The sequence below is a fragment of the Bubalus kerabau genome, chromosome 10 (genome assembly GCF_029407905.1).
Source record: "Bubalus kerabau isolate K-KA32 ecotype Philippines breed swamp buffalo chromosome 10, PCC_UOA_SB_1v2, whole genome shotgun sequence".
NCBI classification, from domain to species: Eukaryota; Metazoa; Chordata; class Mammalia; order Artiodactyla; family Bovidae; genus Bubalus; species Bubalus kerabau.
Genome location: NC_073633.1, coordinates 24,361,953 through 24,388,866, shown reverse-complemented (window position 1 = coordinate 24,388,866; position 26,914 = coordinate 24,361,953). Strand labels below are relative to the sequence as shown.

General features: G+C 48.7%; 1 long non-coding RNA gene across 1 annotated transcript in view; it reads right to left on the bottom strand.

The window, feature by feature from the left end:
- The window catches only part of LOC129621012 (uncharacterized), a 33,575-nt gene that overhangs the window by 4,333 nt on the left and 2,328 nt on the right, over nucleotides 1–26,914 (bottom strand). The window contains exon 2 of the long non-coding RNA XR_008698986.1: nucleotides 3,579–3,825. This is a non-coding gene — a long non-coding RNA (uncharacterized LOC129621012). The remainder of the gene's footprint in view (nucleotides 1–3,578; nucleotides 3,826–26,914) is intronic.

The following is a 26,914-nucleotide window of genomic DNA, read 5'->3' as shown; positions in this document are numbered from 1 at the left end:
TCCTGAGGCCCAGTGGTATTCCTGCTCCCTCTGGGTTGACTGTTTAATGCTTTTTCGGGTTGGAATGTTTTGCCAGTATTCCATATATGACTCCAGCCAGCTTTTCATGAGGGACAACCTGGGACCAGCCCATCTACCAGTAAAGTCTCTTTTGTGCCCAAGGTGGTATGACCTGGGTTCCCTTGCCACCAGAGACCTGACCAATCCATCCCCTCATCCATCACTACTTGCATGAGGAGGACAGAGCCAGCATGTTCCAGAAAGCTGGGGCAGTGAAGCCAACCAGAGAGGTTCAGGTGCTCGGTGGTGACACGGGGCCAAGTCCAGAGAAATCTCAGACCTGGAACAGCCGGCCCCAGTTCCGGGCTGCAGAGCCCTGGTCAGAAGCCAAACTTCTGGGCTAGGCTGGCTCCTGGTACCCAAGATGGAAGCCAAAGGGGCTGGGCTTAAAGGTGGCCACTCTAAATTTGTCCTCACTCCAATACCTGAGCCAGAAATGATGCCTTTCCTCTGACCTGAGCAGCAGGGCTGACTTTCAGGGAATTGCTGTGAGATTCACTAGACTTTCCCTGGGAGTCCAGGGCCTGCTCAGATCCCTTAGACCTCCTCATCCAGTCATCCCTCAAAGCCAACATGGCTGGGGAACAAAGAAAGGATGGGAGAGAGAGAGGCAGAGAGGAGAGGAAGAGGAGAGAGAGGTACTCTGAGAAGCGAGAGGAAAAGGGAGATAGGGAAGAGGAATCCACAGAAAAATCCATCTTTATTTCTTTTGTCAGCAGCTCCCAAGAGGTTCTTCCCCCTTTCCTTCCTTCAGCAGACACCATGGACTTTATTCACCCTTTAAGAAAGAGCTTTCCTGCTCGGCTCGAAGGAGTGGTCAGGAGTGTGGGGCTGAACAGGCAGGCTCAGCAAGGCTCCTGAGCACCCCTCTGGGTCTCAGCTACCCCCAGGGGCTTTAGGTTCTAGGGGAGGATCCTAGAGCAGGGGTCCCCAACCTATGGGATCTAATGCCTGATGATCTGAGGTGGAGCTGATGTAATAATAATAGAAAGAAAGTATACAATACATGTAATGTGCTTAACTCATCCTGAAACCATCCTCCTCTCCCCGGTCCATGGAAAAATTGTCTTCCACAAAACTGATCCCTGGTGCCAAAAAGATTGGGGATGACTGTCCTAGAGGATACCCATTTTTGGATGGAGAGAGCTAGACCCTGAGACTCTGCAGCTGGCCCTCCTGTGCACTGAAGACAGAACTGCATATTTGGGCCTCAGTTTGCTGCCTGTGTGTAACTGAATAGGGTCCAACAGATGCTGTCCTGGGGATCCTCCTGCTAAGGGTTCAGGGCAGAAAAGAAGAAATGCCCCGCCATCTCCCACATCCTCACTACCCTACCCCAGTCTCCTTTTGGCTTGCACTAAACTTTCCATTGGGTTTTCTCATGGGAAGGTCACAGGAGTCCCCAAGGGAAAGCCAAGCAATAGCCAGCATCTCCACATGTCTACATTTCCAGAAGGATAAGCAGCCAGAATGGGAGGTTCCCTTGTTCAGAGCTGCTCAGCATGTCCCCATAGAACTGAGTTCTGCCCACTGCACTACTCTGCCCTCTCCTGCAGCCCCAGCCCCACCTCTGTGCCACTCCGCAGCTTGGCACTCCCCACCTAGTCACACGCCTTTCACAGGGTGCTTCTAGCTTTTGTCCTGGGCTAGCTTTTTACATGTTGTGCTCAGTCTCTGACTAGAGTGAGCTGGAGACGTTCAAGGCTATATCTCACCATCTCTCTATTCCACTGTCTCTCAGTGCCCCCCTCACACCCATTGCCCCTTCCCCTCTGAGAGCAGCCCCGGCCTTAGGACACAGTGGAGCTCCGAGATGTTAGGGGAAAGGCGGGCTGACTGGCGGAGGAGCATGCTGTGCTGTGAAAAACTGTTCAGACCCCATCCTAGCCCCTCTTCCTTCCTCTTTAGCCTTTCCAGACACCGCTGAGGGCTCTTCAAGGCAGACCAAAGGCTGGTTAACCCCCAGGGTGCTTGGGAGGGAGGGAGGGGAAAGAAGATGCTTCATTAAAATTCACATCAAGAGAAATAACTAATCAGAACACGTTTGTTGCTTAATTGGTTTTAAACTTCAGGAAGATTTCTCATTAGCCTAGGGGTGACCTCTGCAGAGCAGCCCAACTGGGAATGGGAGAACAACGGGCGGCGGGGAGAGGGCAATGAGAAGGAAGCCCTTTCCTCTCCTGCCACCTGCCCCCTTCTCTCTAGCTGGGCCATCAGAGGTGGTTCCCAGAGCCAGGCTCAGGTTTGGCAGTCTTTCTTTCTTCAAGGCTCCCTCTTCCAGGAAGCCTCCTCTGAATTGTCAGGGGAATGCCTCCCAGCCTTCTGCATGTCCAGTCTGTGCCCTACAGGCTGGGTGCCTTTGACAGGAATTGATGGTCCTTTCCAGCTTGAGATGGAGAAGGCTATGGCACCCCACTCCAGTACTCTTGCCTGGAAAATCCCATGGACGGAGGAGCCTGGTAGGCTGCAGTCCATGGGGTCGCCAAGAGTCAGACATGACTGAGCGACTTCACTTTTTCTTTTCACTTTCATGCATTGGAGAAGGAAATGGCAACCCACTCCAGTGTTCTTGCCTGGAGAATCCCAGGGACGGGGAAGCCTGGTGGGCTGCCATCTAGGGGTCACAGAGAGTCGGACATGACTGAAGTGACTTGGCATAGCATAGCATCCAGCTTGAGAGCTTCTATAGTGCTGAAGCTTCCTTCCCATCACTGCCCCCTACCCCTGCCCCGCTCCTTTCCTTCTCCTTCCTCTGTCTTCCTTCCTCTCTCCTCTCCTCTCTTTTCTCCTGTTCACCCTCCTCCCTCTGCTCACTCACTTTCTCTCTCTTCATTGTCCTTCCTCCCCTTGTGCGGCTAAAGAAAACATCATGCTAGTGACCTGCACAAAGGGATAGTAAAGTCCCCATTATTTTCATCAGTATTCCAAAAGCTACTTCTCAAGCCTGGCCCCCATTCTACCAGATTGTTGCCTTCTGCCCAGGAGTGGAGGAGGAAGGGGGTTGGAAACCCATTGCACTCAGAGAGATGGAGGAGCTAGAACAACTATGCTTGGAGAAAAGAAGATTGGGCAGGCCATAATGACCCTTCATGTCTCTGAGGAACTGGTTCCGCAGAGTGAACAGCCTTGTCTTATGCAGGACAAGAGGACAGAGCTAAGGCTGGTGCTGAACAGAAGGCTCTCAGAAGGACAAAGATCAAGCCTGATGCAAGGAAGAGTAGTGAGCATCCACTGATTTTCCCAGGTTTCTGGAAACAGCATTCCTCCCTTTGGGGACCCTATCCTCCCACATTCCACACGGTTCCAACATGGCTACCACACAGAATACACTGTCTCCCATCCTTCAGTCACATGATAGGGCCTGTCCAATCATAACTGTCCATGGCCCTGCCCACAGGGGCTTCCCTGGTGGCTCAGATGGTAAAGAATCTGTCTGCTATACAGGAGACCCAGGTTCAGTCCTTGAGTTTGGAAGAACCCCTGGAGAAAGAAACGGCTACCTACTCCAGTATTCTTACCTGGAGAATTCCATGGACAGAGAAACCTGGTGGGCTACAGTCCATGGGGTCCCAAAGAGTTGGACATGACTGAGCAACCAGCACACACACTGCTCACAGTGATTGGAGGTTGATAGGCATGTGACTCAAGGCTGGCCTGTGTTAATCATTCCCTATGAATCGATGTGTGGTCACTGGGAGAAAGAAGCTGTCTTCTGGTTCACAAAGACGTGATGATACATGCTGAGAGCTGTTGACTGCCTTCTCCCTAGTTACACAGAAAAACAGAGTCAAGAGCTGCAAAGGGAGAGAAGGAACGTCCTGACAACATTATTCGGCTCTCTAGAGCCCTTGAGGTCACCTCCATTCCTATCCTTCCCAATTTCTTAAAACAATAATTCCCTTTTTTGGTGAGCCATTTGAGTTGAATTTCTGTCACTTCAACTCAAAGAGTTCCTGACTGACGTAAGGACTTTCTCACAGTCAGAGCTGTCCAAATGGGCCCTGGGCTGCCGCAGGACTCGGCAGCTCCCTGGGCAGAGCTGGACAGCCTCTTGCCAGGAATACTGTGGAGAAAATTTCTGGATCCAGTTGTGCCAGATAACAGCTAACATTTATCAAGTGCCTGGCGCTATGGAACCATTACCTCAGCTAATTCTCACAATGCCCCCGGTAGGGAGGCATTATTCCCCCCATTTTATAGATGAGGAAACAGAGTTTTGGGGGAGGTTCATCAACTTGTCAGTCAAGGAGGCGCAGATCCAGGGTGAAGTGCAATTCTTTTTTGACTCTAGGACTCAGGCTTCTTCCTATAAGCCCAGAGATTCAGAGGACTTTTGCTCACACCCCACCTCAAAGCCTGGCCACCTCTGGAGGGGGCGGATGCAGACCTGGTTTCTGCAGTCAGCTCAGCAGCTCCTAAATAGGACAGTCGATAGAGGCGCGGCCCTGTGTCCAGGTGAGCAGAGAGGCACACGGCCCCAGCTGGCTCTGGGGACAGGCTGCCAGCCGAGCCACAGGAGTGGAAGAAACATAGAGGGGAGGGCGGGCCTCGAGGGAAGTGCCCGGCCAGCAGGAGGCACGTCTCCCTGCAAAGATCTGGATGAGGGGCTCCACACCTATCTGTGTGTCTCAGATGCCTTTGGGAAGCCAATGAACCTGTGGGCCTTCTCCTAGAGACAAAGATACATGTGCAAGTCTGAATCTTTGAACACAATTTCAGGAGACTCCCCTGGAACAATGTGTGAGACCCTAGAAGCCTAGTTAAGAAGTCCTGATCAAGAAGCATGAAAAGTGCTCAGGGGCCTGCCTCAGGCCAAGTGGCAGTAGCAGTAAAATCTCAGAATAGCGACCTACCACAGCCAGCGTGTCTAACTGAGGAAGGTGACCAGATGTCTTTGTCCCCTTTCCCTTAGTACCCTGCCTCCCAGTGTCTTGCTGACCCACAGTTCTCTTGTCTCCAAGAGTGTTCCTGCCCCGGTGAAGGTGGAGGGATGTATCTGATGAGTTTCTTCAGCCTGAGATGGGGAAGGGCAGCTGAATGCCTCCTCATCTTTTCTCAGTCCATGTCTACCCCAACCTGCAGCACCATGACTTTGAAAATCAATCCACCCTCCCCCAAATTTTATGAGCTGCATAGTGACATGGGGAGCAATTCTTCCCTTCAGGATCCAACAGCCAAAGGTCCACAGAGTAAGGTTTGGTCCAACATGGTAGCCACATGTGGCCATGTAAACAAAAATGAATTAAAGTGAAATGAAATTTAAAACTCAGGTTCTCACTTAGTCACATAGCCACATTTCACATGCTCAAGAGCCATATGTGGCTACTGGCTACTACATTGGGTAGTGTGGTTATAGAATATTCCCATCACTGCAGAAAATTCTATCTGTCTGGTTTCAACAGATTCTGAGCAAAGACATAGACAGAACAACAATCTAGGTGCCAAACTGCCTTGGTTCAAACCTATATTCTAGCTGAGGATTAGGGTAAGTTCCTTAATTTCTCTGACCTTCAGACTCCTTCTTTCTAAAATGGGGATAATGCATAGCTCAGAGCACTGTCATGGCCATTAAATGAGATGACCCACGTGGCACTGTGCGCCCTGCACATAGTCAGATGAACTGGAGACCTTCAGTTGGTCCCTGCAGACCTACTCTCTGCACTTCTCCACCCTACTGTGGCATGTCTGAGAAGCTGACCTCGTGGACTGCATCAGGGGATCTCCTTGCCCTCTGGCCTCTGGTTGGATTTGTTCATTGGAGGGGACAACAGAAGACCAGAGGGCAGGTTAGGGCATTTGTTCCAGGGCGTCCTCCCTGCCAGGCCACTGTGGGTGGGCTCTGTGAGGGGCCACAGCTCCTGTCAAGTGGCCCTCTTTGGACACATCCTCACTCCAGGCTCAATAGCTGCTCCTTCCATTTGCCCCTTCCGGCCAGGGGCGGAAGCTGCTTCATGCTGTTTCTCAATGTTCCTTGTTGGTTTCCCTTTATAAATATAAATGGGCATTGGAGAAGGAAATGGCAACCCACTCCAGTGTTCTTGCCTGGAGAATCCCAGGGACTGGGGAGCCTGGTGGGCTGCTGTCTATGGGGTCGCACAGAGTCGGACACGACTGAAGTGACTTAGCAGCAGCAACGGCATACATATTTGACTGCACTCCAATACAGGGATTGAACCCACACCTCCTGCAATGGAAGTGCAGTCTTAACCACTGGACCACCAGGGAAGTCCCTATAAATGTTCTTTATTAACCTCTAATCCATGATCTTTCCTGGTGGCTCTGTGGTAAAGAATCCGCCTGCCAATACAGGAGGGGTCAGGAAGATCCCTTGGAGAAGGAAATGGCAACCCACTCCAGTACTCTTGCCTGGGAAATCCCATGGACGGAGGAGCCTGGTGGCTACAGTTCATGGGGTTGCAAAGAGTCGGACATGACTCAATGACTAAACAACAACAACAAACCATGACCTAGTGTGAATATGTCTTCCTTGTCCTGTGGGGACCCAACTGACACAAAGGCCCCTGCCTTGGTTAGCCCTCCTGTTAGGGCTGGGAGGAGGAGGAGGATCATGGGTGTTCCTCTTTTTCCATCTCTGCCTCTGCCTCCAAACCTCCCCAGAAGAGAATGAGTTTCAGGAGTGATCCAAACGAAGAAGGCTGAGAAGGCTGGAGGGAACAACTCAGGATGAGCTGATAAGGTAGGAGCAGGTAAGTTGATAAGAGAGAGGGAGAGGCAGAAAATGGGAGGATGGAGGTGAAAAAGGAGAGCAGAAAGATGAGGAGACATCTAGGACCTCCTAGAGAAGCTTATCCCAGGGACGGGGGGAGCCTGGTGGGCTGCCGTCTATGGGGTCACACAGAGTCACTGAAGTGACTTAGCAGCAGCAGTAGCAGAGAAGTTTTGGCTTCGAAACAAAACAGATTCGAGGTTGAAGAGCAGAACCCAGTTTGACTGCCTGTGGGAAGAGGCTGCTGAGAGGGCCATGGAGCTCAGGCCTCTACTGTGGGGTCCACACCTCCCCCGCCACATCCCCTCAAACAGGACAGCAGGTCCTTTCCTTTTCAGGAGCCTGACACCCCTGCCTGAGGCCCCCGCCATCTGAGCAGCCTGCCCCACTTATCTGTCCCCTTAGACTCCAAGCTGTGACTCTTATCTGGGTGCCTGGGCTTGTGGAGCCAGGCTTCTCAGAGAAGGTGGAGACAGAGTGATGCTGGATTGCTAGGGAGGTGGCCCTAAACAGGCTCCATCCAACAGGAATGTCTGCTCCCCACCCCAAGCTCCCCAACCCAAACAATCACCCCACGTCTATGCTCCCCTTGCTGGATACAAATTCCTTATCATAACTGCCTGTCTCTTCTCTTATCAAGGCACTATCTAGTTACTGTTATATCGCATCACTAGCATCTAGTGACTTGCTTGACACACAGTAGGTATGCAACATCTAGTAAGGGTTCAACCAACATTTACTCATAAGGGAAACTGCCTTCCTGGAGCAGAAGACCCTAATCCCACAGGCATTGAGGGTGGGAAGAACCCTGCAGGGTGGGAGCCAAAAGGCCTGAATCACACTTCATTCCATCAGCCTGGTAGCTTTGGACATTCTCTTCTCTTTCTGGATCTCAGTTTTCTTATCTGAGACTTAGACTTGATTGGATGTGATAATCTATGGTTCTACTGCCAAGGAAAGATTATTTAAAGTACCATGATTAATACATATAAATGACTAATACAGGAAAGTTTTGAATCACAGTCACAAACCTTATCTGAGTCTTTCTTTTTAATCCTGGCCAAAAACCATAGGTATTTTTATATACTGTTCCCATCGTAAAAAGAATACATCTCCTTGGCCATGCACGTAAGGCCTCTGTGCCCACGAAATTAGGTAATTGATTAATTCACTACCATACTCATTTATTTATTCAACAAATATTTATGGAATGCTTGTCATGAGTCAGGGATGCATCGCCCATTTCCTTCACTGCCTTTGTGGGAAGATCAGAGAGAGCTAGCGGGTAACAAAGATGACAAAGAATTTCATATTGGCATGGAGGTGGCTTGGGCTTCCCAGGTGTCAGAGATTAAAGAATCTGCCTGCCAACGCAGGAGATGCAAGAGACTTGGGTTTGATCCCTGGGTCAGGAAGACCCCCTGAAGTAGGAAATGGCACCCCACTCCAGTATTCTTGCCTGGGAAATCCCATGGACAGAGGAGACCCGTAGGCTACAGTCCATGGGATTGCAGAAAGTTGGACGTGACTGAGCGCACGCGCGCACGAACACACGGAGTGGGTCAGGGCAGGCCCCTCCCTCATCACTTGCCCATTTCACTCCTCGTATTATTCAGCAAAAGTGCTTTTCCTGGGAGACAAGCCCTGTTGCACCAAGCAGAGGTCTGTGGCTGTCTTGCAGGCTTCCTAGGGGACATGTGATGACATCTGATTGTGTTCCAAAGCTCAGAAGTCTGGAAAGAACAGGGGGCCAGGTAACCACAGGCCTTTCCATATGGCCCAGTAGAGTCCCACTCATACCCATCAACTATGCCCTGACACACACCAGCCAGATATAGGTAGGAAGTGCCTCCAATGAGGCTGACCTGGAACAAAGCCTCTGAACCCAGCAACTGCCCAAATGCTTTTCCTGAGTCACAGTCGTTGATCTGTGGAGGATGGCCAATACTCCAAGGCAGAATAAGCATACTCACCATCCAACTCAAGGATGGATGCTGAATAGGACCCGCCAAGGACTCTGGCTAGAACTGAAAGGGCCTTTCCTCTGAGTGCTGGATTCTGGTCTGCCCATGTGACTTTTTCCCACATAGCTGTGGAAGCTATCTGACTGTAACAGAGTTCTTGCTCCTCTGTCCAGTCTGTCAGTACAACCATAGCTTCGTACAATGGGGCAAACACAGCATTCACGTAATCAGAGTCACAGCCAGAGCAAACAGCGATCTATTCCTTCCAACAATCCCTTGGATATTTCAGCCTTCCTAAAACCTCCTCTCTTTGGTCTTGGGCTAAGCATAGTCATCTGAAGGGGTAGTAGGAGGGAGAAAATTTCATTTATGGCATCTGGATTGAAGATGCTGGCTCAAGGATGGTGGGCTGTCTGTGGAGCCCCAGATGGGCAATGTGGGACAGCTCCTCTAGGACGTGTCCCATGGGTGGCACCCAGCAGCACTGGGCTGGGTACAGTGCTAAATTTGGCCAGGTTGTTTCCCCTTTGGAAAGAGGAGCTGCTGAGGGCAGCTGGAGAGAGTGCATCCAATGGCATCCACCAGGCCCTCAACAGATTCCTCCCCCAGGCTCAGGTGGGGCCCTATTGCTGCTTGGCAATTTTTTCACGAAATAACCGTGGTATTTAACTTACCAAAAAAAAAAAAAAAAAAAAAAAACAGCAAAAAAAAACAACCGCAATACAAGCACATCATAGGAAATTTAGAAAATAAAGGTAAATACAGAGAAAAATCACCCTTGATTCCACATTGCACCACCCAGAAATACACACTGCTACCTTCTATATATTCCTACAGTCTTACATCTATTCATAGTTAGACCTATTACATATTCTTCTAAAAAATCAGATTGTCGTGTTTATACTAGTTTCTCAATGAACACATCCTGAATATTTTTTCATTTTATCAAATGCATTTTTTTCCTAATATCATTTTGAATGGCTGTATACCATTCTATTATATGAACCTGCTTTATCAAGTCGGGGTATAAATTAGATGAACATTTCATAAGCATTTTTCATTAACCACTTAAGCCCATCTGGAGTAAAAAGAAATACAGAATCTCTCTTGAGTTCATCCTCCACCCTGAATTGCTCAAGCAAATTCCTTGAAAGGGTGGTACATCCAAGGCCAGGTGATAAGAGCACTGGAGCCTCTGATTGCGTGACTTCTGTTGCTACTCCCAACCTGTCCCTGTAGAACGTGGTCCTGTACAGTCTCAGCATCTTTGTCCACCAATGCAGTGACGTCCTCACTGTCCAGATTTCTAAGAGATCTCTAAGGTAATTCTCCAATGGAGGTAGGCACTCCGTGTGCCAAAGTGCCTAGGAGGGAGGGGCTTCCAGGTCTATACACACACAAGCCAGAACCCTGACAATTTAGCGCTTGGCACTGAGTTTGGACAGCCTATCAATTCCCACCACCAGTGGACCTCATTTAGAACAATCCTTATCTAGTAGAGAGAGTCTGACCATGTTGATCTCGAAAGGGAAGAAGTTAGATGTTTCCAGTCCTTTCCTTTTGGAGGCTTTTGCGAGCATGCTCGCATGCTAAGTCACTTCACTCATGTCCAGCTGTTTGCGACCCTATGGACTGTAGCCCGCCAGGTTCCTCTGTTCATGGGGATTCTCCAGGCAGGAATGCTGGAGTGGGCTGCCATGCCCTTCTCTAGGGGATCTTCCCCGGTCAGGGATCAAACCCGAGTCTCTTACATCTCCTGCTCTGGCAGGTGGGTTCTTTACCGCTAGTGCCGCCTTGGAGGCTTGTGGCCTGATATCAATTTGTCTCCTTCTCAGCCACTACTCTTAAGAAGTTAAATGAATTCCTTCAAATTCTCTCTCCGCACCTAACTTTTCACTAGTTTGTCATGCATTATTTTATTTGCCTCTCATATAACAGAACTGTCTTCTCTTCCAAGCTCAACTCATGTCTAGCATGGGCTGTTAATATTCCTTCCATCCCCTCCTATATGTCTTCTCTTTATTATTTATCATGTCTATATCTTGCATCTTCAATCTCTCCCTCTTTACTAAGTTCTTTTCCTACCCAGACAGACAAATTCCTCAAGACTCCAAAAGCAACAAACAAATGAACCCTCTTCCAATCTTAATTTCCTTGCAGCTATGACCCAACTCCCTCCTTACTTTTCTGGCCAAACTTTAAAAAAAATTTATTGGAGTACAGTTGATTTACAATGTTGTGTTAATTTCAGGTGTGCAGCAAAGTGACTCAGTTGTACATATACATGTATTTACCCATTTTCAGATTCTTTTCCATATAGCATATAAGTCATTACCCAAACCTCTGAAAAGAAGAAGTGAGAATCTACTCTTACTGTCTTGACTCTTCAACCCATGCACCTGGGCACCTCAGCTATCATCAACTAAGACCATTTTCTCAGAGGTCACCACCAACCAGGGTCACCATGTGTTCCAGTTTGCCAGGAATAATCCTGGTTTATTCCTGTTGTCCAAGAGTCTTCTCCAAGTGTCCCAGTTTAAATACTAAATGATAAGATTACCTTACCAGTAACCAAGTACAACCAACACAGCCCACGGCTCCACCACAGTCATTCTCCACCATCTGCCAGAACACTGGCCTCTACTGACTGTGCCATTCTTGAAATGTTCCCTTCCTCTGATTTACTTGACACCTCTCTGCTGGTTTCTCACTTCTCCTTTCCACATGCCTGCTCTCATTCACATCCACCGCTTTCACTTTCCCCATAAATGCTGGAGCCTTGCAAGCTTCTGTTGCTCTCATTTAACATTTACTCTCCTTCTGAATTTCACCCACACCCACAGCTTCAGCTCATCATCCCCGCCTTCGCCCTCAATTCAGTGCAAATCTAAAGACTTCTGGAATCATGGTAGCTTAAATGCAGGTTTACAAAACTATCCTCCCCAAACTTGACAGAAATGAACAAAAAGAAACAAAAATGAGAGAAAAGGCTGCACCAGGGCTGAAACCATGGCAGGATGCTCCTCAGATACAAAAAAGATTTAAATAGAGACAGACCTTCCTCTTGCCATGATATAAAGATATATATATATATATCCCTCCTAAATTAATTTATAAATTTAACACAATTCTAATCAAAGTACCAGAATGATTTTTAATATAATCAAATAAATTTATGGTTAATCTGGTAAAAGAAATAGGAGAATTCTAAAAGAGATGAGGAGTAGAGGATAGAGATTCCTTTTTTAACAAAAAAAAAGAGAGAGAGAATAGTACATTACAGTAATGGGGTGGGCAAGACATGATATAGGAATAGCACAAGGAAAGGAAATCATGGAGCATATATAGACTCCGGAAATGTGTATAGAAATGCAGTATATGAGAAAATAGGCATTGCTAATTAATGGAGGAAGATGGATTATATGTGTATATGAAAATGCATTTACAGACAAGAAAATGTAAGTGAGTATTTCTTAAGGTGGGGAGGAGCTCTTTAAGTATGTTATCTAGGTCAGAGATCATAAAAGCAAAGTCTGATATGCTTCACTTCATAAAAATGAAAATTTCTGCATGACAAACACTCCATAACAAAAGTTAAATAACAAACAGGGTGAGGGGAAATAAGTATTTGTAGCAATCAATGATAGAAAAAGGGAATATTCTCCCCAATATAGAAAGTATTTCTTCAATTCTATAAAGAAAAGATGAAAACTAAATAGAAAGCTGGGGAAAGGGATGAGAAGGGTCTGCAAGTCATTATTTGCTTAATCAGCTACCTTGGATAAAGGCAGGGAGGGTGTAGTCAGTTGGAAGAGCGACAGAACACAAATGTTATCAAACCCTCCCGTCTGGGACTATAAATAAAGTTCCATTAACATCCATCACCCAGAGTTCCTGCTGTTTCTCTTCTGGCACCTACAGGACCTCTGCCCTCTTCCTCCTCTGCCACAAGTATTTCTGGGAGTTCCAAAAAGGGAGCCCACATATGCTGAAGCATCACCCCAGCAGCCACAATCCCCATATGGCTTCTTCAGAATTCTTCCTCTCCTGTCCTAGATCAGTGCCTGCTGCCAGCAAAGCCATTCTGACAGTGACCTGTGTGTGATTACCGCTCTGAGGAGGTATCTCCCTTCCCAAGTTCCCAAAGCCACCATTCCCTGGAGCCAGAGTGCACTGGGCTTCCTCTACCACCCAGTATCTGGCCTCCCAGCTAACACCAAGGGGATTAGCCCAACTTCAGAGGAAGACGTGGGGGAGGGGCTCGGGGACAGAGAGGGAGGGTGAAAGGGACTGCATTCGTTTCCCATCACTGCTGGAACAAATGACCACATACCTGCTGGCTTGAAATAATATGCCTTTGTTCTCCCACAGCTCTGGAGGCCAGAAGTCCAAAATCAGTTTCCCTGGGCTGACGTTGGCAGGGTCGTACTCCCTCCAGAGGCTCTAGTGGAGAATCCTTGCCTTTTCCAACTTCTAGTGCCACACTGTTTCTTGGCTCGTGGGCCCTTCCTCTATAGTCAAAGCTAGCAGCATAGATCATACTTCAGGGGTCATGTTGTCTTTTTGTTCTGCGTCAATCCCCTTCTGCCTCTCTCTTATATAAGGACACTATAAGAGGTGCTTTTAGGGCCTGCCCAGAAAATAAAAAACAATCTCCCCACATTCAAGATCCTTAATCACATCTCCCAAGTGTGTTTTATCATGTAAGGTAACATTCACAAGGTTCCAGGGATTAGGACGTGATTATCTCTGGGGACTGTTATTCAGACCATCACAGGGGCAGATGCCTTTTCATCATCTCCTTTCTTCCTAACCCCAACCACCTTCCCCACTTTAGGAAAATGACCTTCATGCATATTTAGAGATGCAAAGAAATGATAATATTGATCATACCAGGAGTATCAGATCCCTAGCCTGACAAACCAAGTGCCCCGTGAAGTGGGTTAGGCCACCAGTCCTGAACGTCCATGGAGGGTAGTCGGCTAGTCAGGGCTACCGAGCGAAGCCTCTGAGGACAAAGCACCCCGCAGGCTGATCACAGAGAGTCACCGCAGAGACAGGGCTTGGGGCACCAGCTGGCTGGAGCCTTTTCCTACAGTCCCCTGGCAGGTCTTGTCTGTCTCCCCACCAAGTCCTGAGAGCAGCTGCATCTTTACATGTACCACCTTGCTCCTCTACCATCATTGCTACTGCTGCTCCTTCAACAACATGCGGAGCCCAACTCAAGGCTGGAAAGAGATGCACATTGGATGTAGGTGAGGGCTGATATCCAAGAGTCAACATGGGACAACAGTCCTGACCAGAGACTCCGAAAATAATCCCCAGGGGAGATGGTCCTGAGACAGGCACCCATAAACAAATAGGAGATAGGAGCAAGGGAGCACGTGGAATGGGGTCTGCCTCCAAAAATTGCTTTGAAGTGAGGTGGGCAATGTTTTAAAGTTATCACCATAATCATCAACAACTGACATCTTCATAATCACCAGCTCAGCCATTAACAACAGAGTCCCCATCATCACAAGCTGAAAGCCGATGAGTGTGCATGAGTGGAGGGTGCCAGGGTAAGGAGGGCATTACTGAGAGGGAAGTCTGGGGAATTACTGTCAGCCAGGCTGGCATCCCACTCCGGTACTCTTGCCTGGAAAATCCCATGAATGGAGGAGCCTGGTGGGCTGCAGTCCATGGGGTCGCTAAGGGTTGGACACGACTGAGAGACTTCACTTTCACTTTTCACTTTCCTGCACTGGAGAAGGAAATGGCAACCCACTCCAGTATTCTTGCCTGGAGAATCCCAGGGACGGGGAAGCCTGGTGGGCTGCTGTCTATGGGGTCGCACAGAGTCAGACACGACTGAAGCGACTTAGCAGCAGCAGCAGGCTAAAAAGAAGCTTGCTTACCAAGTTAGAGACTTTGGGTTTTATCCTAATTCCAGAGGAAGTCACTGAAGAGTCTTCAGTAAACATGGCCATTTTTACATTTTGGAAAACCACTCTGGCAGCATTGTGGATAATGGATTCTAATAACACAAGGCTGGATGCGGGGAGAACAGTTATGAGGCTGCTGCCACAGCCTAGGAAAGAAATAATCTGAAGTTGTGTCATTGGGCATGGGAAGAAGTAGATACATTTGAGAGATACTTCTAACAGAAAAATAGCAAGATTTTTGAATTGATTGGATGTGGGAAGTAGGGGGTGGAGGAAGACATCAGGAATGATGCCCAGGTTTCTGGCTTCTCCCCTGGAAAGATGTTGGCACCATTCACTGAGTGGGAAGAACAGGGGGTCTTTGGAGAAGAGCAGGTGGAGGGGTACTTGTAAGACATCCAAGAGGCCATTGGTCAAACAGGTCTGGAGTCCAGGGGAGCAATCTGGGCCGAAGGCAAGGATGGAAAGGCCTGGATGTGAGTGTCCAGGGATACAGATCACACAAGAGAAGAAAGGGCTGGCAACAGACTCAGGAACAATGCCAACAGGTGAAGAGCCAGAAAAAGAGGCCTTCTTCCCCCACAAGGGAAATCAAGGACTGGCCAGAGGTCTAGAAAGAAAATCAGAAGAATATGTATTTCTGAAGTCAGCGGAGGAAAATGGGGGAGGACGAGTGGTCAGCAGCATCACACGATGTTCAGGAGCCACATAGGAACAGGAATGAAAGGTGGATTTGGCCTTGCTGAAGACACAATGTGTAGTGAAGCCCAGTCTGTGGGCTAAGGAATGAGTAGTAGTTGCTGTTGTTGAGTCGCTCAGTCCTTTCTGACTCTTTGTGACCCCATTGACTGCAGCATGTCAGGCTCCCCAGTCCTTCACTATCTCCTGGAGTTTGCAAAACTTCACATCCATTGAGTCGGTGATGTTTTCTAACCAGCTCATCCTCTATCACTCCCTTCTCCTCCTGCCCTCAATCTTTCCCAGCATCAGGGTCTTTTCTAATGAGTCAGCTCTTCATATCAGGTGGCCAAATATTGGAGCTTCAGCATCAGTCCTCCTAATGAATACTCAGGGTTGATTTCCTTTAGGACTAACTGGTTTGATTTTCTTGCAGCCCAAGGGACTCGCAAGAGTCTTCTCCAGCACCACAAATCAAAAGTATCAATTCTTCAGTTCTCCAACTCTCACATCTGTACATGACTGCTGGAAAAACCATAGCTTTGACTATATGGATCTTTATCAGCAAAGAGACGTCTCTGCTTTTTAATATGCATCTAGGTTTGTCATAGCTTTCCTTCCAAGGAACAAGCGCCTTTTAATTTCGAGGTTGCAGTCACTGCCTGCAGTGATTTTGGAGCACAAGAAAATAAAATTTGTCACTGCTTCCACTGTTTCCCCTTCTATTTGCCATGAAGTGATGGGACCAGATGCCATGATCTTAGTGTTTTTGAATGTTGAGTTTTAAGCCAGGTTTTTCACTTTTCTCTTTCATCTTCATCAAGAGGCTCTTTACTTTCTCTTCACTTTCTGCCTTTAGGGTAGTGTCATCTGTCTATCTGAGGTTGTTGATATTTCTCCCAGCAATCTTGATTCTAGCTTGTGCTTCATCCAGCCCAGCATTTCTCATGATGTTCTCCACATAGAAGTTAAATAAGCAGGGTGACAATACACAGCCTTAACATACTCCTTTGGAGAAGGCAATGGCACCCCACTCCAGGACTCTTGCCTGGAAAATCCCATGGATGGAGGAGCCTGGTAGGCTGCAGTACATGGGGTCGCTAAGAGTTGGAAACGACTGAGCTACTTCCCTTTCACTTTTCACTTTCATGCATTGGAGAAGGAAATGGAAACCCACTCCAGTGTTCTTGCCTGGAGAATCCCAGGGATGGGGGAGCCTGGTGGGCTGCCGTCTATGGGGTCTCACAGAGTCGGACACAACTGAAGTGACTTAGCAGCAGCAGCAACATACTCCTTTCCCAGTTTGGAACCAGTCAGTTGTTCCACGTAAGATTCTAACTGTTACTTTTTGGCCTGCATTCAGGTTTCTCAGGAGACAGGTAAGGTGGTCTGGTATTTCCATCTCTTTAAGAATTTTCCACAGTTTCTCATGATCCACACAGTCAAAGGCTTTAGTATAGTCAATGAAGCAGAAGTAGATGCTTTTCTGAAATTCCTTTGCTTCCTCTATGATTCAGGGGATGTTGGCAATTTGATCTCTGGTTCCTCTGCCTCTTTGAAACCCAGCTAGTACATGTGGAAGTTCTCGGTTCATGAACTGCTGAAGCCTAGTTTGAAAGATTTTGAGCATTACTTTGCTAGCATGTGAAATGAGCACAATTGTATGGTAGTTTGAGCATTCTTTGGCATTGCTCTTCTTTGGGATTGGAATGAAAACTGACCTTTTCCAGCCCTGTGGCCACTGCTGAGTTTTCCAAATTTTCTGGCATATTGAGTGCAACACTCTAACAGCACTTTTTAGGATTTGAAATACCTCAGCTGGAATTCTATCACTTCCACTAGGCTTGTTCATAGTAATACTTTTTAAGGCTCATTTGACTTCATATTCCAGGATGTCTGGCTCTAGGTAAGTGACCACACCATTGTGGTTATCCAGGTCATTAAGATCTTTTTCGTATAGTTCTTTTGTGCATTCTTGCCACCTCTTCTTAATCTCTTCTGCTTCTCTTAGGTCCTTACCACTTCTGTTCTTTATTGTGCCCATCCTTGCATGAAATGTTCCCTTGATATCTCCAATTTTATTGAAGAGACCTCTAGTCTCTTGCTATTCTCCGGAACTCTGCATTCAGATGGGTATATCTTTCCCTTTCTCCCTTCCCTTTTGCTTCTCTTCTTCCCTCAGCAATTTGTAAAGTTTCCTCAGACAACCACTTTGCCTTCTTGCATTTATTTCTCTTTGGAATAATTTTGGTCACTGCCTCCTGTACAATGATATGAATCTCCGTCCATAGCTCTTCAGGCATTCTGTCTGCCAGATCTAATCCCCTGAATCTATTCATCACCTCCACTATATAGACATAAGGGATTTGGCTTAGGCCTACCTGAATAGCCTAGTGGTTTTTCCTACTTTCTTCAATTTATGCCTGAATTTTGCAATATGGAGCTCATGATCTGAGCCACTGCCAGATCCAAGTCTTGTTTTTGCTGGCTGTATAGAGCTTCTCCATCTTTGGCTACAAAGAATATAATCAATCTGATTTCAGTATTGACCATTTGGTGATGTCCATGTGTAGAGTCATCTCTTATGTTGTTGGAAAAGAATGTTTGCTATGACCAATGTGCATTCTCTTGACCAAACTCTGTTAGCCTTTGCCCTGCGTAATTTTGTACTCCAAGGCCAAACTTGCCTGGCATGAGTGGCAGTTGAGAAAGGAAGGCAAGTGAAGACCACCCTTTAAGAAGATTAGGGACAGGACAGAAAGTGACAGTGGAGTTCAGGGAGGACGTTTTTTGGAAAGAAAAGATGCGCTTAGGTTTAAATGTGGGTGGGAAGGATCCTGCAGGAAGAGGTTGAACACTGTGGGGAACTGGTAACTGATGGATGAAGACAAGGCAGATAGGAAAACATGATGGGGTTGCCAGGCGCGTCGCACTGAGGCAACTAGACAATGAACTTGAGCAAGAACAAAGTTGGGTGGCTGTGGGGCTTTTTCCCTGGCCATCTTGGCAGGGCTGCTGTAGCCCAGAACCTCAGAGAAGGTGGGTGGCTGCACTGACCCAGGGCTGGTGTTTCCAATTTGACAATCAAAAAAGATTGTGAGGCTGGAACAAGAGAGCAGAGGCACTGGAGGTGAAGGCTGAGGTGGTTGGTGGGTCTTGAAGTCGAAGCTGGGGAAGAAAGGGATGAGGCTTCCTTCATGTGGGATGTGGACAGAGCTCGCTGTACCATCAAAGAGCAGGTGTAAAGGGAAGATCCAGAGAAGGTGGAAGGAGCGGAGGCTGAGGTCAGACCAGGGATCCTGAACTTCAGATTGCAGGTGGAGCAGTGCTAAGTGATAGCCATGGAGTGGGTGACTGAAATTGAGAAGGGCTCTGAACATCCAGAGTCAGGGCCATGGTTCATGTAGAGCCCTCTCCAGGTGGGTAGGAAGCCAGGTGGGAATGACCCTGGTGACAGCCATGAGAGCTTGCGGCTTGCAAGCCTCAGAGGAGCAGGTGGGTAGAATGTTATGGATGGCAGAGTGCAGTGGTCTGGGAGAAACAAAAGGGACTAGCCATGTCACCACACCTGACCTCGGGCTGGGGGTGGTCTGTGATCCATCCCTCAAGGACAGCAGAGGAGGGTGGTCTCTGTGAAAAATATCTGTATTCTCAAGGGACCTGGCCGAGAATTCCCTTCTGAACATGACTCCAGTAGGGTGTTGAGACAAGGGGCCATCAGAACAGATTGCAGAGTTAGCACAGCAAGACAGGACAGTGACTCCTTGTCTAGAACTGTATGACCCACGTTGGTCAGTGAGAGCCTGACCAAGAGCTGCAATGACCACCACAGCCTTGGAAGTGTTATAGCTATTCTGTGCTCTCCTTGAGCAGAAAATCATGTCCTGCTCATCACTAATCCCCTGCAATGCTGCAGACCTGGGTTCAATTCCTGGTTCAGGAAGATCCCCTAGAGAAGAAAATGGCAACCCACTCCAGTATTCTTGCCTGAGAAATCTCAGGGACAGAGGAGCCTGATGGTCTGCAGTGCATGGAGTCGCAATTGTTGGACAGGACTTAGCAACTAAACCACCACCACAAGGAGTGGCAGAGAGGAGATGAGTCCCCGAAATGCCCATGGACTGGAGGAACGCTTCCCAGTAGGTTCAGTTGGAGTACAGGGGCCTCTTTTTCACTGAAAAAAAAAATTCTGACTTTGAAACCTCAAAATATATCTGACATGGGAACAGCTGCAATGGAGAACACTGCCAGTGGTAGGCGAGGGTAAGAGACTGGGTCAGACGTAACTGCCTGCAAACCCTGGCTCTTCCTCCATCCATGGGAGTGTGGGCAACTCAGTCATCCTCTCCAGCCTCAGTTTAATCATCTGTAAAATGGGGATAATTCACCTTACCTGGCAGGGATCTAGCAAGGATTACACAAGCTAATCCATGCTAAGTATTTGGCGCAGCGCCTGGCACTCTTTAAATGTTAGTTATCATGACTATGAATTCAGTTATGCTTTAAAACACATTTCTGTTTTACTCATCACACTAGCACCCACACACGGGAGAAATGGTTGTTCATATCCATGGAAGGCACATTTCTTATTCAGTCAGCAGGCTGTGCCTGGGGAGGCCATGGAGATTCAGGGACCCCTTGCACTAACTCGAAGTCTCGCAGGGCCCTGCGGTCAGTCCACATTATCCCCTGTCTCACCCTGTGATCTGACTCTCCCCAAGGCAGGCGTAGTAAGGAAACTGCAACCCAGAAACTTGCCCCTGGAAGGACGAACAGGAATGCTCAGAAGAGTTGGTGGAAATGGGCCTCGCTCACCTCCCTCTCGCGCTCTTCCTGTGGCAGCTTCAGCCTGTTGGCGGCTCCACAGACGCCTGGGCCCGGCTGGGCCTGTGTGTTTGCAGTGTTGCTGCTGTCACCGCCAACTGCGCCGTCGGCCGTGGGAGTGTGGGCCTGGGCTCCAGGAACTGTTGTCCCAACTCTGACTGTGGCTCCAGACTTAGTCACACTTCCGTCTCAGCCCCGGCCCAGTCCCTGTCACAGTTCCTGTGTCAGACCCTGTCACAACATCTGTCACGGTGTCACAGCCTTTGACACAGTCTCCATCACAGTCCTGTCACAGCCTCTACCACAGCATCTGTCATAGTTCCTGTCAGCCTCACAGCCTCCGTCATAGTTTCCGTTACAGTGTCTATCACAGCCCCGATGCAATCTCGATCACAGCCTCTCTCATAGCTCCTGTTACAGTCCCTTGTCAGAGCCTCTGTTACTGCCTCTGTCACAGCCTCTGACACAGCCCGTTACAATCCCTGTCCAACTTCTGTCACAGCCTCTGTGACACCCCTTGCACAGCCCATCAAAGTCCCTGTCACAAAGTCTCTATCACAGGTCCTGGCACAACTCCTATCATAGACTTGGTCATAGTCTCTATCACAGCCCCTATCACAGTCTCTGTCACAGCCCCTGTCATAGCCCAGCCACAGTCTCTATTACAGCCTTTGTCATAGTTTCTGTCACAGCCCCACCAGTCTCTGTCACAGCTTCTGTCATAGCCCCTGTCACAGTCCCTGTCATAATCTCTATTACACCTTGTGTCATAGCCTCTGTCACAGCCCTGTCATAGTCTCTACTACACCTTGTGTCATAGCCTCTGTCACAGCCCTGTCATAGTCTCTACTACACCTTGTGTCATAGCCTCTGTCACAGCCCTGTCATAGTCTCTACTACACCTTGTGTCATAGCCTCTGTCACAGCCCTGTCATAGTCTCTACTACACCTTGTGTCATAGTCTCTGTCACAGCCCTGTCATAGTCTCTACTACACCCTGTGTCATAGTCTCTGTCACAGCCCTGTCATAGTCTCTACTACACCTTGTGTCATAGCCTCTGTCACAGCCTCTGTCATAGTCTCTATTACACCTTGTGTCATAGCCTCTGTCACAGCCCTGTCATAGTCTCTACTACACCTTGTGTCATAGCCTCTGTCACAGCCTCTGTCATAGTCTCTATTACACCTTGTGTCATAGCCTCTGTCACAGCCCTGTCATAGTCTCTACTACACCTTGTGTCATAGCCTCTGTCACAGCCCTGTCATAGTCTCTACTACACCTTGTGTCATAGTCTCTGATACAGCCTCTGTCACAGGCTCTGTCATTGTCTCTACTACACCTTGTGTCATAGCCTCTGATACAGCCTCTGTCACAGGCTCTGTCATTGTCTCTACTACACCTTGTGTCATAGCCTCTGTCACAGCCCTGTCATAGTCTCTACTACACCTTGTGTCATAGCCTCTGTTACAGCCTCTGTCACAGGCTCTGTCATTGTCTCTACTACACCTTGTGTCATAGCCTCTGATACAGCCTCTGTCACAGGCTCTGTCATTGTCTCTACTACACCTTGTGTCATAGCCTCTGTCACAGCCCTGTCATAGTCTCTACTACACCTTGTGTCATAGCCTCTGTTACAGCCTCTGTCACAGGCTCTGTCATTGTCTCTACTACACCTTGTGTCATAGTCTCTGATACAGCCTCTGTCACAGGCTCTGTCATTGTCTCTACTACACCTTGTGTCATAGCCTCTGATACAGCCTCTGTCACAGGCTCTGTCAGTCTCTACTACACCTTGTGTCATAGCCTCTGATACAGCCTCTGTCACAGGCTCTGTCATTGTCTCTATTACACCTTGTGTCATAGTCTCTGTCACAGCCCTGTCATAGTCTCTACTACACCTTGTGTCATAGCCTCTGTTACAGCCCTGTCATAGTCTCTACTACACCTTGTGTCATAGCCTCTGTTACAGCCTCTGTCATTGTCTCTATTATACCTTGTGTCATAGTCTCTCTCACAGCCCTGTCATTGTCTCTATTACACCTTGTGTCATAGTCTCTATTACATCTTGTGCCATAGCCTCTGTCACAGCCTCTGTCATAGTCTCTATTACATCTTGTGTCATACTTCTGTCAGTCTCTATTACACTTTATGTCATAGCCTGTGTCACAGCCCCTGTCATAGTCTCTATTACACCTTTTGTCATAGTCTCTGTCACAGCCCCCATCAGTCTCTGTCATGGCCGCTGTCATAGTCTCTATTACAGCCTCTGTCACAACCCCAGTCACAGCCGCTGCCATAGTCTCTGTCACAGTCTTCTCACAGTGTCTATGATAGCCCCCATCAGTCTCTGTCACAGTTTCCATCACCCTCTCCCTGACTCTGACTCCGCTCTAGACCCTGCAGGGTAGTCTGTGGGGCACAGCTTTCATTACACAGCGGAACTGTCTCTCCCTGGAAGGCGTCCAGCAGAAGGCTCATGTAATAGCAGGTTATCCTGATGTGCAGGGTTTGTGGGAGGGAGGTTGGGCCGTGGGGCTCATACAAAAGATGTGCTTTGCAGGGAGCTGGAGAGCAGATCTCCCCACCAGCCTCCTGGCCCTGGCTGTGGCACATTCCCCGCACCCAGGGGTGGGGGGGGGGGGGGTCCATGACTCTGTCTCTGGGAGGATGACTAAATGGTTTTGTGGTTTTCCTTCAGTCTCTGCAATCCCACTATGAGCTTCCAAGAGCAAAGACTGTGTCTGATTCTTTTCTCATTCCCTCACTGCAGAGCTGAGCACACGGCTGGGCTCCCAGGCACAACTTGAAGGTCACACCCAAAGTCCTGGCTTGTCTTGAATTGGTTCCAGTCACTTCCGTTTGCCTCCGGAATGAACCCACGTGGCTGCTCACTGGGTCTCTCAGACCCAGCCCAGTGCACTGGGTCCCAGTGCCTGGTGCGCCCACCACTCTGCCTCCACTCTTCCAAACCACACATGCCTTCTTCAGAGACCAATTCAAACATGACCACCTGCCCTGTTCCCCTCCTCTATGCCCTTCCCCCTCCTTCTTCTGCTCTCCAGCCACTTGTCCACATCACATGACCCCGTCCCTGGCTTCCATATGGGAGTTTCTGTATCTGTCTTATTCCTTCCACAGCTGAGGTGCCTGGAGTTCAGGGGCTGGACCTTCTAGCATCATGTAGGAAGTTCTCTACATTGGGCTAGATAAATAAACTGGCGGGTGACTGAACAAATGAAAGGAGTGACATGAAATTGGGAGGAGAACATGCAGAGGCATGGGGAGGGGACAGAGGGCATGTCAGGGAGGATGGCATGAGCGGAGCTTGGCAGTGGGGAGCCCAGTGCTTGTGGGGGGCAATGAGCCCACTCCCTGGGCCACCTCATGTTCCCAGGTGAGCACCACCTTCCCAGCTCTCGTCACTACCCCTTCCATCTTGCCCCATTTGCCCATACTCTTCCCCCTCTCCCAGGCCATCCTGTCTCCTCCTTCCCTCCCTGACACCTCCTGCCCGGGCTGCTGAAACCACCCCCATGGCCCCTGTCTAAACTCACTTCAGCCCTGATAGATTGCGAATTCCAGACATAGGGCAGAGGAGTCTCTAGTACTTACTTCTTGGCAGCTCGGCTCCGCCGGCACCTTGGGGGCCTCCTCCCACCCGAATACCTCACTTTCCAGCCTGGCTCTGAGTCCAGGTGGCCCAGACGCCCTGGAGCCCCAGCAGGACACAGAGACACAGTCCAGGCCTGGCTGAGCTGTCAGCACATCTTTCTTCTGCCTCCCTGGGAGGAGAGGGGCCTGGTGTCCCGGCCAGGGCTCTGGCAGAGTACTGGGGGAACAGCTGGGAGTGCAGGAAAAGGAGCTGGGGCTGGCCTGCAGATGAAAGGCCTCTGGGCTCAGCTGGGCACCGGGCACTCCCAGGTGGGGTCCTGCACAGAGGCGGGGGTGGAGAAGAGGACAATTGAATAGTCCACACTCCCAGATCCTACAGAAAGCAGGCAGAGTTGAGAAGAAAGCAGTTGGCAAGGCCAATACGAAGTTGAACTTGGCAGGAGGCTATCTTTCACTAGTGCCTTAAAATCACTGGGAAAGGGTGGGCATGGGGGCTCCTGGGGGAGATTGTTGGGAAGAGGGGATTGGAAGGACTCAATACCCTTTTTCTATGGGGACAGCAGACTTTCTCCTAAGACAAGCTTAGGATAACAGGTAGTGACCCCTTAAACTAGATCTTTACTCTAGCCCTGCCTTGTTTACCCCACTGAGAGAGGCCTCACCCCTACCAGGCTGCTCCACTTACTATTTCCCCCTTTCTTAGGGGAAATACACCAGTAGAAAATCCTACTAGAAAACTTGGTTTACTTTCCACCTCCTCCAGGAAGCCTACCTGGACCATACATGCTCAGGAGCACCATTGCTCTGAGCTTCTGAACCACTTACTCTGATCCTTGATTGCAAACCTCTGGGGGGGATAGCCTTTCTCTGCTTCAACCAAACTAGGAACTGCCTAAGCTAGAGAATCTTTCTGCCTTCTTGGCCTCCATCCATGCTGTGGCTGTGGTCAGGGGTGGACACCCAAGGGCTTGGTCAAGACTGGGTGATTGACTTGTTCTCTCCATACATGTACAACCAATTGGCCAGCTCCCTGTGTGTCCTACCCCTCCGCCCAACCCTTTCCCATTTCTTCATCAGGAAGCCTGAAGATAGGAAACATGAAGGAATATAATGGGTTCTTGGGGGCCTAGTCCCCAGATCAGGACTCCCAGTAGGAAGTGGATACATCTCTGATCCAGCCCACAGTGCAGACCTGCTTCAGAGGAGAGCAGAAGGGGCACGGGCAGAATGGTATCTATGATAAACAGAAAGATGAAGTTGTACATGTATTGGGGGCATGGTCTCGAGCACTGGCTCAAGGGTGTGACCCTCTGAGTCAGTTCCCTCTGATCCCACTTAAAAAAGTGCCTACCCCAGAGAGAAGAAAGCCTGCCTTCTGGACACCTGGCCAGGATATATCAAGGATGGAGAATTCAGAAAAAGCAATCTGTATAGCAAGACATCCCTTTCATCCCAATAGCAATTTTTAAGATGACCTAAATTGAATTCCAAAGGCCAAGTGTCTCCCCCTCTGTTGGCTAACATAGGTTTCATTCAACATTCCATCACTCAGTATTTATTAAGAACAGACCGCACTTGAGAAGCCATGCCCACTGCATTTGTTTTCTCATGTAGTCTTCAAAATAATTTAGGAGAGTCACATCATTTTTTTTTTTTTCCTCCTTTTTGGCCATGCCATGCAGCATGAAGGATCGTAATTCCCTGACCAGGGACTGAATCTGTGCCCCCTGCCACGGAAGTGCAGAGTCTTAACCACTGAACCACCAGGGAAGTCCCAGGTAGTACATATCATTAAACCCATCTTACACACAAGGAAGACTGAGGAGTACATGGGCAGTAAATGACAGTCTTTCATTCCACAGCTTCTGTTTTCCAGTCTCACGCTCTATTGTTTATAGCAGGGGCTCCCAGGCTTTTGGAATCCACAGACGAATAACATTTCAAAAATGATTCTGGGGAACAAACACAACATCCTATGCCAACTTTTTATTTAGCCAAGGACATGAAAAATACCCTCTCCCAGCACTATGATTTCATAAAGGGGCATTTTAACACAGAAGATGCAACAAGGATATAACAGTAGGATAAAGACAGCTTTCTAAGAAAGGACGTTGGCAACCTTACCCTAAAAATTCTACATTGTTCTCTCTTTTTCTGGTTAAATTTCAAGCAGAACTGGCCAAAAGCTTGGCATTACACAGTGTGGGAGCCACTGCCCTATCCCGGACCTGCCCCTTTAAGCAAGAGCAATGCCCTCAGACCGTGAGCAAATAAACTTCCGGAATTTTCCATTCCCCTCTGCCCATGCAGATTGCCACTGTTGTGGCACTGACCTGAGATTGGTATGTAATAGTCAGCTACATCCCCACCCTATCACCTGCAGGTCTTCTGATATTCAGCATTCCCCCCAGGGAAGGAAGTCTATTCTCCCCAGCCCATGCTTTCTTGGACCCAGATCTTTTCTGGGTTTGCATTCCGGGAATACCCAGGCCCCCTGCAGCCTGGCAGGGTACACATCTGTTTCCCAGGGGTACTCAGTTCTCCACTGCAGTGGAGAGTCACAGATCTCCTCCTTATCTCAGTCCAGAGTAGGGCCTTCCCCTTGCTGGGGTCCCCAGATCTTGTGTATTATGTTACCAGATCAGTGCAGAGCAGATGTCAGGCTTTCTAGGCAGTGCTGGTAAGGAGAGTGTGTGAGACCTGAGTGAAGCAGGGGGGAGACTACAGACGTGGGGGCTCCATTCTTCACTTGCTCTTTGCTTTAGCCACACTAGACTCAGAACTGCCTCTCCCTCCTGTACCTGGGCCTGCCCTCACCCCATCTGTGTGAGTCACCTGGTCAGCAGAGAAGAGGCTGACCTGTAGAGCCCTAGGTGGGGCTCCAGTTCCATCATATTCTTGCTGTGGGATGTTTAGCAAGTCACTTAAGTCTCTGTGCTTTAGTTTTCTGGGTTGCAAATGGGAGTACGAATGTTAGGCTGAGCTTTGTGAAACTGGAAAGTTTTGACCATATTTGGCCCACAAAAATTTAATTTGGTTTAATAAATGAAGTGTAAGCTGTAAAGCGCTGGATACATGGTCTCTCACCAAATCCGACACCTCCTCCAGGAAGTGCTCCCTAGCT